This window comes from Copidosoma floridanum, unplaced genomic scaffold, assembly GCF_036245765.1.
Source record: "Copidosoma floridanum isolate Cflo_tuat_1 unplaced genomic scaffold, Cflo_Japanese_pri ptg000022l, whole genome shotgun sequence".
Classification (NCBI taxonomy): Eukaryota; Metazoa; Arthropoda; class Insecta; order Hymenoptera; family Encyrtidae; genus Copidosoma; species Copidosoma floridanum.
In genome coordinates this window covers 7,261,592-7,277,794 of record NW_028321899.1, presented here as the reverse complement: position 1 = coordinate 7,277,794, position 16,203 = coordinate 7,261,592, and the positions used below count along the sequence as shown (strand labels likewise).

Genomic DNA, 16,203 nt, shown 5'->3' with positions numbered 1-16,203 from the left:
AGTATTAGGGAACAGTTTCAGCAGGTGTAACAAATTTGAGTTGTGAGTAATAAAGCACACATATGGGCATTTTTCGTTGAAAGTACGATACCAGTCTTCTGGTATAATTACCAACATCATTATTGGTAACACTTTTGATGCTGGGTAGATCCGATAACGCCTCCCGCACGGTCACTATCTTGTACAGTGCTGACTCAGTCCATTCATATGACGGTAGATACTAAGGTAGAATATTACGTATTGGGTACGCGAGAGAGAATTATATACAATCATTAGAACAATAGCTACCTACTCTCTTTACATTTATTATGCTACTCAAATCACAAGCGCTTTCGAAGGATTACAATTTTTAAACTTATTTTTTACCCTGGGCAAAGGTACGTCAAGAAAATGAGTTGCCAATATTCAAAAAGCGATTTTTTGTAACAATCATTGCACTATTTTGATTGGTGCTGAGTTCTTGATGAAGTAACAGTATCGGCCTACAAAACAGTCAAAAGCGCGTGTAACGACCTTTAATTTAAGCACTGGTTAGGCTCAAAACAATAAAGTAGCAAACAGTTACGGGCAATTTAAGTTAGTTTTTAAATTTATGACTTATAAAATACACTGAGATTTCTATTATGTTAAGGCTTTAAATGAAATCACCCGTAATTACCGTCCCAGTCAATTTTTTTGAATTAACCAGGTCTTAAATAGGAGATTTTTTCACACACCTTCTATTGATTTTTGACTCAATCCTGTTTCTTTATCTAGAGCTAGGTGAGAGTTGAAGGAGTACAAGTGTGATTTTTACAAAAACTCAATTTTTGCGTGATCCTAATTTCCGTGCTGCAACTTTTCTCAGAGTGAGAATTTTGTGTTTTTCTTGGACCATTTTGGATGCACCTGGTCAAGACAAAGAGAATGAGTCCTCTTGGAACTCATGACATTGAATCAAAAGATCGAGCATTCGAGTATATTTACTTTTTTTTTGCGCATTTGGTACAGCAAAAGTGAAGTTAGTGTTGAGATCTGTTCTATGTTTCGCTGAACTTACCAGAGTTTCAATTTTTTGTTTTGTATGCTAAACTATGTTAATTTTTTAAATTTAGTATGGAACCCACGAGAGAATGGTTATTCTATTATAATTTATGCGTTTATTGATACCAAAAAAGGAATAATTGTTTTAGCATTAGTAATAAATTAACATTTAATTAAGGTTTCATTTAAAAAAATGATACTTTTGTGTTAATTAGCAAGTTGTGAGTTATAATACCAGTCTTTAGTAAATACTCCATTAGTAGCCATTTTAATTGGGTTTGAATGAAATTCCATAACTGGCATTTGTTATAATTAAGCTAAAAGTTTCATGGGTATATCAATTCGAAGTCTGTATATTTTTATATGATGTTTTCAGTTATGTATACAGTAAACTTGTTTCATAATTATTTTGTATTATTTTTGTGCGCATAGTACATCCCTGGTTAATCATCACTGTTCCTTTATAATATAAGTAAGTGTCCTACTAGAGCAAACAAAAATCCCCCCACCTTGAGAAAAAAAACGCAATACATATATTTATATACATCTGCATATATTAATATATGGTTTATATATATTAAGATGTCCAACGTATCTGTTATTGGTTACGGTTTAGTATCCGGCTGCACGATTGCGTTGGAAGGTAGAAAGTAAGGCAGGGAGAGGAAGAAATAGTTGAATAACTTCCTTTTTAGAACGAAGTTCTGTATCGCAGGTGACGATGGGATATACCCTCCCCATATATTTCCTGTGTATTAGGATGGTCGAGAACAGGGACCCATCGGCCAGAAAGTGTAAGAAAAAAGTGTGTACTTTTAGGGGGGGCGGGGGGTTCAGAGAAGCAGTGGCAACACAGAGACAGAGGAAGCCAGCCAGTCAACGCAGGGACCTATCAGCCAAAAAGCGTAAGGAAAAATCATGCAATTGTAGGGAGAAGAAAGACAGAGCAGTAGTGGCAGCACAGAGAGGAAAAGACAGCCAGCTAGCCAGCTTCGGGACCTATCAGCCAGAAGGCGCAAGAAAAAAGCGTGCACCCCTATTGTCGCTGGCTAAAAAAAAAAAACACTCTTCAAGAAAGAAAAAAAACCCCCAAACTTAAAAGGATTTAATTTACGAATCGAATGCAACAAGAATTTTTGCAAACGAATGTTATTTAAATAAATGGGAGCACTTTTTTGACCGACATGCATACACACGACTCTCAAACCCATCTAAACTCAGGCACCACAATCACATAACCAGTAGGAAACTGGTGGAAAATCTTAATATTAAAATTAATAAAATTAATAGAGAGAGCAAGCGTGTACGAGTATGCCAAATGAGGTGTTAGGCATTTTCCTATTGCCATGTCATGGTGTGTTACTGTATACAGTGTCCTCGTAAACCATGTATACATGCACGTATACATGTTTGTGAGTGTAACTTGTTCACAGAATTATGAATGCAACCATGAAAGTGTGCATGTATGATAAGTCTGTGTGTGTGTACTTTCTACTTTTACTGTGCAAGTGTGTACATGTTTCCCTATGCGAATGTGTTTAAAACACAGTAGTTAATGATAATACTATACAAACTAGTTAATACTATTATTTTACTAAAATACTTTAACAAATAATTTTTGCATGTATAGCAGGTCAATGCAGATAGCCAGTATTGATTAAACTGGTTTTTAAAATATTTTATAACCTTTAAATATTAAAAAATACGCCATATCTTTAAAAGGGAGCAAAATGGAGCAAAAAATAACAAGTATAACAGGTTTCCTAAATTTAACAAAAACATCATGGCACACAAGAAGAAAGGTGTTTAGTTATGTAAAGACACAACTTCAAATTTTAGTATTTTTAATATTTCTCTATAAAATCAAAGTGGAAATTTTTGGAAAAATTGATGCATACTTGTAAAATTAATGCTAATATGTATATATGTCTCGTTTTTCGCCCAACAATAACTGTTAGATGTATATTAGGCACTCGTAACTAAATTCTAACGCATGCGCGATAGCAAGAAGACGAGATACCGTGACGCTGCACTTCAGCGTCTAATACCTATAGTTTACCCACTCTTGCGTGGTCAGTGAGTCTGTCGATACGCACTCCCTGCTTTTCGTATTTTCCTTTTGATTTGATCTTGCTTTATTTCAGTTCAGCTTACGATTGTATCCTTGATTGTAAAGACTAAAGATAGCATACACCGAAGATGATGAGAATAAACGTGTCCGTGTTTTATAATAAAATCGACAGTGTTGTACATTTTATTGCCCAATCACATACCCACAGATCCATACTGCTAACAAGTTATGGGCCGTAAAAAATGTAGTGTGGTTGTGTATTCAAGACCTCTACTAGCCGCCATTTTTTTCTCTGTGATCAAGCCCATTTCGCGTTTACTCGCATTCTATTTGCCCTCCACGCTTTCTAACGCCCCTTTTCTTACAGGCCATTGACGAGGCGGCGTAGAGATTGACATCAGCCACTAGTGAGACCGAGCAGATCGGGGAGGTGACAGCTGGCGGGGAGAGAAAGATTGTAAAAAATTTACAGAAGAAAGAAAGTAAGGAAATGATAATGATACTTATGATGTCTTTATCGGTCGTTATGTTGACATAATGTGTTTTATTTTTCGATGGTTCGAAACCGAAGTTGTATAAGAGTGGTAATAATATATGATAAACATGACAGTAGATAGGATTTGTGAAGCGTTTTATAAAGCTAGTACTCTGTTATTCTCAAAGGTCAAGAGTCGGCACGTGTTTTTCCTCGCGTGAGGCAGGCTTGCATTGGGGTACAAGGATTTTCATTTAGCTGCTACAGCTATAGCTACTGCTGAGAGGGACATCTCAAAGCGGGGAGAGGGACTTTCTTTTCGGCCATGACTTGCGTTCAGTCAGACCGGGCGTATGTATTCCTTTCAGTAGGCTTGGTAGCTGATGGCGCATACAGAGCAGCCATCTTTGATAGACTTGTTTACTTTTCCAAGTCCCCGTACAGTGTGGCCTCGATCCTCTCCGTGGATTTTCACGCTCAGACTAGAGGTAAATGCCGACTCAAACCAAAATGCAGAAATTTAAAATTTCTAATTTTGGTGTAATGCGCGTCAGCACATCGTAATAACAGGCATATGATTGTGCTCAATCGCATTGGAATTGTGGTGCTATTGTGTATGACTATAGACATGTTACGTTTGCATGTTTAAGTCATCTGATGTATCTCGTCCCATGAGTAGTGCGCCTGCATTGAGTTCGTGTGTGCGTGCTCGCTCATGTTTCCCGGTGACACAAATGGAGTTAATTTGGTCACTGGGAAGTAATATACATAACTTGATCTGAGTTATTATAGGAGATATAAGTGACGATTACGATACAGGAGATTAGTTTAACTTAATCGAAAAACGTGGAGGTATAATTTACACTATTCCTTAACACAAGCATTACATTTCAGTTAAAGGTTCTTTAGATAGATTAAAGATAGAAGATTTAAATACAATAAGTCACGTGCAAACAAAATTTAAGATAGACATAAACAAAGGGAATCTTTAACAAGATAGCAAATTAAAGATTTAAGAAATAAAAAAGTAAATTTGATTGACACGTCATCTAAAGACAAGAATAAAGATTTGAGCGATAGAAAAACAAATTTGATTAATACCTCATGTAAAGATAAGAATAAAGATTTGAGCGATAGAAAAATAAATTTGATTGATACCTCATCTAAAGACAAGAATAAAAATTTGAGAGATAGAGAAATAAATTTGATTGATACCTCCTCTAAAGACAAGAATAAAGATTTGAAAGATAGAGAAATAAATTTTATTGATACCTCATCTAAAGACAAGAATAAAGATTTGAGCGATAGAAAAATAAAATTGATTGTTACCTCGTCTAAAGACAAGAATAAAGATTTGAGAGATAGAGAAATAAATTTGATGGATACCTCATCTAAAGACAAGAATAAAGATTTGAGAAATAGAAAAATCAATTTGATTCATACCTTATCAAAATAGCAAATCAATGATATAAAAATGGAAAGATAGTTTTGATGATACCTCAACTTAAAATAGTAAAGATTTGAAAATAGAAAGATAGACTTGATTGATACAAGATTATTTGATTAAGAAATGAAATTAAAGCTCTGAAAAATAGAAAGATGGACTTGATTGATACAAGATTATTTCATCAAGAAAGCAAATTAAAGCTTTGCAAAATAGAAAGATAGATTTAATTAATACAAGATTATTCTAACAAGAAAGCACATTAAATATTTAAAAAAAAAAAATAAAGATGGATTTGATTTTGATTAATAAGCCTGAATAAGTGATAGAAAATAACAAACATAAAAAAATAAATAAGTTAATAAATAAAAAGATTCGATTAATACATAAATTATAGATAGCATGTTAAAGGATCTGAACGATAGAAAAGATAATTTAAAGAAACAGATGGATAATTTGCATAAGAAAATGGCAGGCAGAAAAAATGATCTAAAGATACAATTGACTAAAGAAGCCAGGAGCCTACAAGAAAGATATTTAGGGGATTCAAAAGTTGATTGAAGATAAAGAGCAGACTTTAAATTTAATACTAGAAAGATCATCCTTAGATTATGAAAACAGAGTATTTTTGTTACTTATCCTACGGTAATAGTGCAAAAATTAACGATATGAAAAGAAGTGATATACAGATGAAGGCGTATCAAATATACAACAAAATTCACACCGTTAGATTTGATCCTGCAAAGCAGAGTGATACTAAATTTTGCGAATTCCTCGATAGACTAAGATGGATTTTGAATGGATTTTGATAGATTTCGAACTTGTCAGTAAAACTCAGAGTTTTCTTGAAGATGAGAAAAGAGATGGCTTTTACCATAAGATTGTCAATAAAGTACTAGATGTGAAAATTGCAGATCTAATACGCTGTTTAAAAGCGAGAATGGCTTGTCCTATAAATATTTAAGTCAAGTATAAAGAAGGTTAAAGTACTATAGAATTGCTTTAATCTAATGCATCGAGTAGTATGTTTGTTGTTGGACCCAAAACTTTGCTCTCTACGCGCATGGAGGGAACCAAAAATTTATGAAAGAAAATTGGTTGAATGCGCGAATAAAAATTCCTCCGTAAACTTGAGAGCAGAGGGAGAAAGGTGGGTTTCAGGTAGTAATAACAAAAACAAAATGGTCCTAGATAGAGTGATATGCACCAATATGCTCGCTGAGAACTTAATGTCGCTTTGTCAGCTTGTTAATAGATGCATATGTATCTATTTAGATGACCTTAAGATAGATATATTTGACCCACGCTCTAACGAGACGTTAATTTCCGATGCCCACAGAGTCTTCACTGGATATTGGAACTAGTGCAAGATGGTCAGAGTACAAGCAACAACAAGAAGTGTAAAGAAATTATAGATTGCTTAATGATAGAATGTGCCTCTGTGGCAATGGCTGAGATGGTTCAGGAAGTCAGTGCCAATTATAGTAAGAGCTGACCTATAATCCCAAACAATGGATCTGAAAACGATTGTTTAGATACTGCTCAACAAAATGAGTTTGAGAAAACTATTAAAGATAGAAAAATTAATGATAGTAAAGAACTAATGATCGGTGAGATTTCAGAGGCTTAAAGTCCTTTTATATGAAGGTATAAAATACTTAAAAGAAATAGCAGAGCCATGCTCTGAAACGCAAGATTCGGGCATTTATCGTTGGAATATCTTGAGGATTGAAAAGAAAGTTTTTGGACAATAAAGATTTGAATAAGTCTGTGTTCGATCACTTCATTGCATTATGCAAGGTGTGTCATATTGCTAAAATTTAAAGATTGCATTTGAACACTAGAAGAGAGAGGGCATCGAAACAACTCATCTTAAAAGATACAAATTCATGATAGTATACACAGACGACTACTTAATATTGACGATGGCATACCCTGTGAAAGTGAAAAGTAAAGCAAGAAATTGTATGGACAAATTCGCGACCAGCGCACGAAATCTACTGGACTTTAATGCAAAGATGTGCTATTACAGAACTGACCAAGGTAAAAAGTTTGCAGGAGGTCGAACAGTGAAAATTCTCCAAAGATTGGGATCTGAGTCTCAACTGGTCTGTCCAGACAATTTTCAATACAATGGGGTTTCAGAACGAATCAATCGCACATTGCAGGACAAAGTGTGAACCTACATGTATGACTCAAGGTTTAGGGAGAACATGTTGGATCTAACCTTAGGTGCTGCAGTATATACATATAATCGCACACCACACCTGTCCAACAAAATAACAGCTCCCTTAGGAAATTTTACCCTTAATTCAAAGATAAAAATAAATCAAATAAGATTTGGTCGTGTGACCTTTATTAAGATACATAGGAACACTGGAACCAAATACAGCGCACAAGGTATACGAGTAGTACTGGTTGGCTATACTACTACCGGCTACATTTTTTTAAGACCAGAGGATGGAAATTTTATGAGGTTCTGGGTGTAAGATTTCATGAAAGACTTGTATTTAGAAATGTCTGGGGAAATGATAAAATAGCAAACTGTATTAATCATAAGACAGACATTAAATAAGATGAATGGTTCATTAAGTTTAGTAAAGATAGTCTTGAAATATTATTAGAAAAAGAGGGAAAACAAGGAGTCCAAATAAAATTAGGACAACCGAAGAAGAATAAAGAGCTTGTTCAAAAAAACTTCAAAGCAATTTATGAAAAATTGGAATCGATGCATAAAATCAAGTATGGAAAATTGTAGATAGACCAACTATGAATGTTGAAGGAAGCAAGCCAAACATCATAGAATCCAGACGAGTCCTAAAAAAGAAGATAGACGAAGATGGGAACCACGACATTTAACACATTAAAGACACGACATTAAAGTGAGGTTGGTGATTTGTGGGTTTAAAGATAGGAATAAGTACGACTTGCAAGAGACTTATGCTCCTGTATCTGGGTTGGCTCTTGTGAGATCGGTAATATTAACTTTTAATAAATTTAACTTAGAAACTTGTCTGCTGGATGTCAAGACAGCATTCATGAATGTTTTAATCAAGGAAGAAATAAATATAGAGTTTCCTGAAAGTCTGCTTGACAAAGATTAACTTAAGAAAAATAGAGTATGTAATCTAGAAAAAGCCCTTTATAGACTCAAGACCAGCTTGAAGGAATGGAACAAGCGTTTTCGTGTGGCTGCACTGAAACTAGTATCACAAACGCACATCAGTGAAACTTGCCTTTACGCATGGAAAGAAAAAGTTAGCCATTTTATCTTGATTCCATATGAAGATAATATCATGATAGCAAGAAATTGGTAAGTAAACCAAAAGAAATTAAGATTGGTCTGCAGACTGACTTTGAGATATCAGATCTTAGCGAGGTTGGCACTTTCCTAGTTATCACAGTAAAAAGAGATAGAAAACAAAATTCAATTTTACTTACGCAAACACCATACTTCGAGAAAGTTCAGGAAAGGTTTGAATTTACTGACTCAAAACCACAAAGAACACCAATGGTGACAAATCAAGCCCTGAATCGGCAAAGAAAAGACAAATAAGAATCGGAAGAAACTGAAGAACTGAAAAAAACTAAAACTGAAGAAAATGTACCTCACAGAGAAGCAGTTGGAAGCCTGCTGTATCTGGCTAACACAGTCAGACCAGACATCTCGCACTCTGTTAATGTATTAAGCAGACACCAAATCTGCTTAACTGATGACTAGAGAATGGTAAAACAAGTTCTTCGATATCTGTAACACACCAGAACTCTGGGATTAACCTACAGAGGCCGAAAAAATAAGCTGGAAGTATTTTCAGATGCGAGTTTGGCAGACTGTAAAGGCTCAATTACGACAGGTGGATTCGTCATAAGATTGTATTGTAATCCAGTTGCTTGGAAGACGAGAAAACAGAGTTACGTTGCAATCTTAACCTGCGAGGCAGAATACGTGGCGATGTGTGATGCAAGGCAGGAGCTAATAGAATTGGAACACACAATCACCTTAATACTGTCATACATTCTGTTGCCTGTGGACCTTTGGTGTGACAACAAAGCCACCAGAGCAAGTGCTGATATAGATGGTGGCAAAAGACTGAGACACATTCCAAGATCAATGCTCACTACGTTAAGGAATGTGTATCCAGAGGAAAAATAACCGTTAAATGGATTCTATTTAAGGAACAACTAGCAGACATTTTCACAAAACCTCTGCCGTTTGAACTGCATGAAAGACTAACGAAAGAAATTTTGAATGTTAATCAGTGTAAATAGCATGATAATCAAACTTGAACTTGAGATAGTAAAATTAATAAATTGATAATAGATAGCTAATGTTAGTAGACCTGCCAATTAATGTATCTCTCTGTGTATGTTTTAGCTCGTCACAACCAACCCCAATGAGTGATCAAGAAGTCGACCTGTTCCACATCTTTAGCTGATTACTTATTCATCTAAATATGATTACTTAGTGTTAATAATCCAATATGTCTTTCCTTTTTTCATTTTATATTGTTTTGTTAAATTCAGATACGAACAAGAGGGAGTGTTAGATGTATATTTGGCGCTCGTAACTGAATTCTAACGCATGCGCAATAGCAAGAAGACGAGACGACGTGACGCTGCACTTCAGCGTCTAATACCTATAGTTTACCCACTCTCGCGCGGTCAGTCAGTCTGTCGATACGCACTCCCTGTTTTTCGTATTTTCCTTTTTGATTTGATCTTGCTTTATTTCAGTTCAGCTTACGATTACATCCTTCATTGTAAAGACTAAAGATAGCACACACCGAAGATAATGAGAATAAACGTGTCCGTGTTTTATAATAAAATCGACAGTGTTGTACATTTTGTTGCCCGATCACATACCCACACATCCATGCTGCTAACAATAACCTTAAAAATTAGTTTAAAAAGTTTCCATTATGTTATACATGACAAATGTACAGGAAAAACAGAAATATACTGCCGTAACCAGCGAAAAGAAATAAATATTGAACTCACATGTATTTACAATACTTGATTTGATTCCTGATAAAAAGTTAAAAATTTGGAAGTATTCTTCAGCCTCTGAAGTAATGAGCAGTATGTTTCATTAAAGGTTATCAAAATTACAAGTTATTTGACTCTTTTCTTTTAACCAAGACATAATAACATAGTAACATTATTCGTACATAATAAATATTTTGCATGACTTGATACTACTTATATTTTTTACATATTAAAAATGGGAGTATCGTAGTCAATACTCAAAATAATTGATTGTTGTCTTACTTGACTAACATGGTACAGTATTTTATGGGAGCTTGTGTGTACTATTACAAGTTTAATTATTTTTGGTGGTAAAAAATACAAACACTATAATATTTCACGTTCGGTTTGTTAGTTTTTACAAAACCATAAAAATAAAATTCATATGATATAATTTATTTTGAAGTCGACATGTAAATCCTCATTCATTGATCTTATTACTGTTATAATATTAGAATTTATCTGAAATACCAAAAAAACTTCAAGTTACTAAGGATTTAATCAGGTTTTTAGCTGTGGAGTTATAAGGTCTCGTTGTGATCAAAAAGATAAGCTTATTATAAAAGAGTTTGAAAAAGAATACGTTGTTTTTTTAAATTTCAAGTTTTTTTTCAAAGTTGGCCGCTATGATGTGTTACGTTGGCGCAACGTACTATTTGAATTTAAGCTTTCGCTTAATAACTCGGGACACACGCTGGGCATGTTAGTGGGACACGGAGCTAAAGGGACAGTTCTATCTAACGACGCGATATTTGCAAAGGGACTACGACTGTTTTAACACAACTTGAAGCGATTAGTATGCAAGGAATATTCCAATGCTTGTAACTTGCGCACGGTGCGCCTAAAATTAGTCGGTTTTATCCAGGGCGGTGTACTAAAGGGTGTCTCGTCCGTAATCTAGACGATGACAGCGCCGTTACGGAAAAAGGGTTTTGTTTTTCGCGACCGGACTCGGATGTATCAATACCGTTGCGAGTACCGACTTTCGCTCTAATTTTGTTAGTTGTTGCCCCGATAGTACCACTACTGTGGCAGATAGTGGCATGCACAAAAAATAACTTATCAATTTTCAAGAATCCAAGGGTACCAATGCCGTGGTGGATATTGGTGCACGCGCAAACAACTTTAAATAATTTTCAAGGATCCTTGGTTACCCATATCGCGGCGGAAATCGGTGCACGTGCAAGCAACTTTAAATAATTTTCAAGGATACTTGGTTACCAATATCGTGGCGGATATTGGTGCACTCGTAAACAACTTTAAATATAGACTTGGCCGAAAAAGATTACAAACGAAAAAGAAAAAGTACTAGAAAATTATGACTTTCACACTTACTTTTATTTAAATACAACTGGAGTACACGGCAAACCAGTACGAGCCAAGGTGAGTAAAGTGGTTTTTGCTACGCGCTCGTAGAGGACTGAGTGATAGCAGAGGCGGACTCTAACTATTCAGTCGACCGTTCAAGGGGTCTAAGTTAAGAGAGTCTCTGGGCCTTTTTATAAGGAGTAGCGGACCTCGGTGACGCGCAGGTTCGATAACAATGCAGGAGAGCTTGCCAGGGGAAAATCTTGCAAAAATGACAATAGCCAAAAATCCCATTGGCTAGAACTGCTCTATTATAGCCACTCAGAAATTGGCACTTCCCACATCCAGTTCACTCTTCTCTTCGCACTAAGAGAAGAGAAGGAGATTTACTTGCTCATGCCCTTCCTTTCCCTTTTACATACGAAGTTGACAGGATTTTAATATAATTTAACCTTAACATTATGACAGGATATTATTCATATTTACTAATGCTAAACGCCGGTCGTTTGTTCAACTAAACTCAATGCAAAAAGAGAGGTGACAATTGCTTAACGATTCTATTGATGCTCGGGTGAACAAACAATTGGTGGTTTATTAGTTAATACTACTACTTAACGCCAAAACGGTGGCTACTGCCGTAATAACTTAAAATTATAATATAAGTAGTGTTATTTATAATAATAAAAAAGAAAAATAATAATAATAATAATAATAGTAATCATAATAATAATAATAATAAAAATAATGATAATAATTGTAATAATAATGGTTGTACTAATGATAATAAGAATGGCAGTTGTTAGAATAATAGTGCCTGTCCCGAGTTAACATAATTTGTTTTACCCGTAGTTTAAGAGTTTATAATGTTACAAAAAGAATACAGAATTATGGTAGAATTTTAGTCAAAATGTTTTTCTGCTGCTAGTAGTTGGAGAGGAAGTCATCTCATGGTACCCTAGGGAATCAGAAACTCTGTTGCCCCTATTAAAGGCAGGTGTACGGACTCTCTCTCCAAGTCACGAAAAGGAGAAGGGTTACTTTCCGTTTTCCTTTACATTTGGGAAAAAGTGTTAGCAATCAACTAGATGACTAATTAGACTATTACAGTATGTTTATGAAATTATTATTGCGATGCAGAAAGGGTTACTCTATAAATCATGAGCTTGCGAACTTAAATGGTAAAAATCGAATAATTTCTTGAAGGTTACTAATGTTGTGTACCAGGTTTGTTATAGTTAATATGTAATGTATTTAAGTGCTAATGGTTTAGTATGTACTGGTTGTTTGTGACGATTCTGGCTTGTAATAATATTTTCACTTATTTATATGTATGAATTCTAAGCAATCCTAATGTTTAACTTTATGTTAATCTAAAAATATATTTGTATTTAGTATATCAGTTTAACTGTTTCCAGTTCAACTTTTGCATCCGTGGTTGTCGAAAAATATTCTGTTTCTCATATCCGGTCAGCATAGGCCAGCGTGCATGTACATAAATTATCATTGTACTGCAGGTATCAGTAACTTGCAGGTGATTCACCTCTTTTTAGATGCACGTTGGTCCTTGCTCTAGTGCTTTCAAAACAACATTCCTAGGGAATGAGCAGGGGAAAAATTATTGGTAATTTTTAGTTTACCAATGTTACAATTGGAACCGACATTCTAAATTTTTTAACATCTGACATTATTTTTGTTACTAGCAACGTTTCAATACCTGAGTATTTCACAAACTTGCCTGATTTGCCGATTTTAAATTTCTTCCTACATAAGACCAATATCTAACATTTCATCAAGCAAGAAAATTTTTAATAATTCATAAATTGTTGTCTCAAAAACAGTGATTTTATGTAAAAAGCAGCAAGAGACATTTTATTCTTAGAATTTCATGCAGAAGATCATGGTATTTTTTTCATTCAAATTTCGTTTATTTAAAAAAATTGGCCACATTATTGGATCTGCCATTTTATATTTCTTGACATCTGGTACTGGATTAATTACAAGCAACCTCCTTTTACCACAGTATTCCAAATGTCTGTCTCATATGCTAATTAAAAATTTCTTTCTTTATGAGACTGAAATCTATAATTGCATCAAGCTAGAAATTTTTTAAAAATTCATGAATTTGTTTCATAAAAGTGGCCATTTTACTAAAAAAATTTGTAAGAGACATTTTTCACTTAAAATTCTTCGTGGAATATTGTTGCATTTTTATTTATTTAAAGTTCGTTCATTTTTAACAAGTTGGTGGCCATATTCAATCTGCCATCTTAAATTTTTCCAAACGCTAGATCAAATTTTGAAGCATATGGATGGACCAAAAATTGAAACCAAAAAAAAATTTTTTAGGTCTTGATGATTTTTAGTTATTTAGGTCCCGGTTGATGTGAAATATTCAGTATATGTATATCTATATGTATAAATTTCAGCCCAAAAATAATTTTCTAGGTCTTTATGATTTTTGGATATTTAGGTCCCGGTTGACGTGGAATATTCATTATGTGTATACTACTTTAACGTGTAAATTACTAGGAAAGGGTGTCACTGAAACCTGTGATCAAAATTATTTTCTCATAGTACACGACATCACAAGTAAAATGAGTTCAGTGATAAGGGTGTATCGCAAAACAATTTTTTCATAAAAATTGGGAACTAAAACGGCGTATTTTTTTTTGTGGATTTTGTCATGTATAATCACTAGCTATTGCTCTGTCCATATTTTTACAAATAATAAGCTATATGTCGATTTAATGACAAAACCTACAAGAAAGACGCTAGAATTTAATCAACGACGTACATGGTATCTTCCAAATTCTTAGTCTACTGTAAATTTCATACAAAAAAAGGTTAAAAGTGATATAATTAATTTTTTTTTTACATCCACACTCTAATTGTAAAAATTCACAAAATATTCACACATGATTTAAAAACAATTTAATAAGTATTTACAAGGAATTTAAATATCATGTGAACCTTGAATCTTAAGCATATTTATAAGATGACATAAGAAAATTTTATTTTAATGTACAATATTCACAAAAATTTTGTTTCAAATTACTATTTCAATGAAAGGAGACATATCTATGGTTTATTAAGGTAAGATTAAGTAATTACACTTTTTAATATTAGCATTACACTAAAATGACCTGCTGTGAAAAGTGTTTAATAAAAATCAAGATAAAAACCTCGACAACTATTTTAAAATGGAATAAAATTTAACTCTACAGCTTATACTTAAGAGATCTCCTATAAACATGTGCAAGATCTGAACAATTGACCTGTAAATCTACGTTAGCACAGTTAGTACATTAATTTTTTTTAGTCCCGAAGGTACCACGTTCGCGTCAGATTCACACTTTTTTTTTTTAACTTTCGTTGCACAAAAAAAAAAAACTAAATAAATATAATTTTTGTAATGAAGCCCGACTTTTTACTTTTCTTCTAAAAACTTTTTTTTATGTAGTACAAGAAGACTTTGTTTAGTCAAGCTTTGTTTTATGACCAAAAGTCAATAATTATGGACCAATAAAGAACCCCGCACAAACCCTTAGGATATTTTCTCTCGATTAAATTGGCTGAAAATTTTATTTATTACAGATTAGAATATCCTGAATAAGACGCAACTATTTTTTTTCAAACAAATGGCTAGTTTTTTAAAAAAAACTTATTGAGGATAGCAATTTGTCATGAGATTAGTTTGACAGGCGGCCTGAACTATTACAACCTTATAATGTATATTTACACACATATATATGTACATTTATTGTTTTTTACTCTTTATCGCCATTTGCACCAGTTGGAGAAGAGCGCTTGATAAATTCTTAATGAAGCAAGAGTCGACGGAGGGGTTAGGCTAAGAGAGGAGTGAATAACCCCAATGCAATTATGGGCTTTTTTGTAGATTTATAGTTTGTCTTTACTAAACAAATGTTGACATTATGTTCAAGTCTTTTTAATAAAATCTGAGAGTTTTATCCAGACATAAGACAAAAATCAAAGCCACACTTTTAGCCAGACTTCGTAAAAGACATTTAGCCAGACTTCAAGCCTTACTCTCTACCAGACATTCAACAAGACTTAGAGCCAGACGTCCAGCCAGACATCCAGCCAGACTTCCAGCCAGACTTTCTGCCAGACATTGAGCCAGACTTCCAGACATACACTTGGTCATTTTATCTGCCAGACTTTCAGCCAGACATACAGCCAGACTTACAGCCAGACATTAAGCCAGACTTCCAGACATACATTCGGTCATTCTATCTGCCAGACTTTGAGCCAGACTTCCAGCCAGACTTTAACAGTTCCATGACCAACTGGCTCACGGCGGAATTTCTGGCGTACAGGATTATGTAACTATGAGCCACCGTGAGCAGGTCCTATAAATCCGTGAGCAAGAGCAGCCCACTGAAGCCCTGTTTCGGTGGTACGTGTACCAACTCCGTGCTCGCTGGCTGAGGGAGGCTCAACCAGCTCTTGGCGAACCCTTGGACCTGCTTGTCCGCCGCTGTGAAGCATTCCTTCTCGATGCTCACCCCCTGCATGACGAAGTCAAGGCATGGCAGCAGAAACGTGCCCACCGCATCCAACTTCAGCCAAGGGGGGAGCAAAGAGTTGCCGATCTTGTTGACACTGGAGTTTGTCGGACCTGGTACCCTGTGGGTATATACCCAGATGGTTGTAGGCATAGGTGATGTCGAGCGTGGGCAATGGCACGCCCTGCAGCTCGAACGTGGTCAGCCGCACAGTACCCCCTCTCCCACCAGTTTTGAGATTTACTTACGTCAAGAACCGTCCCACCGAAGGCAAGAGCCCACGGGTTCATGGACCAACTCGGAGACATGCATATTTTTTGACGTAAAC

General features: G+C 34.9%; 1 protein-coding gene across 1 annotated transcript in view; it reads right to left on the bottom strand.

Moving 5' to 3' along the window:
- EndoA (SH3 domain containing GRB2 like, endophilin-A) overlaps positions 1–16,203 on the bottom strand; it is a 730,848-nt gene that overhangs the window by 372,342 nt on the left and 342,303 nt on the right. The window lies entirely within an intron of this gene.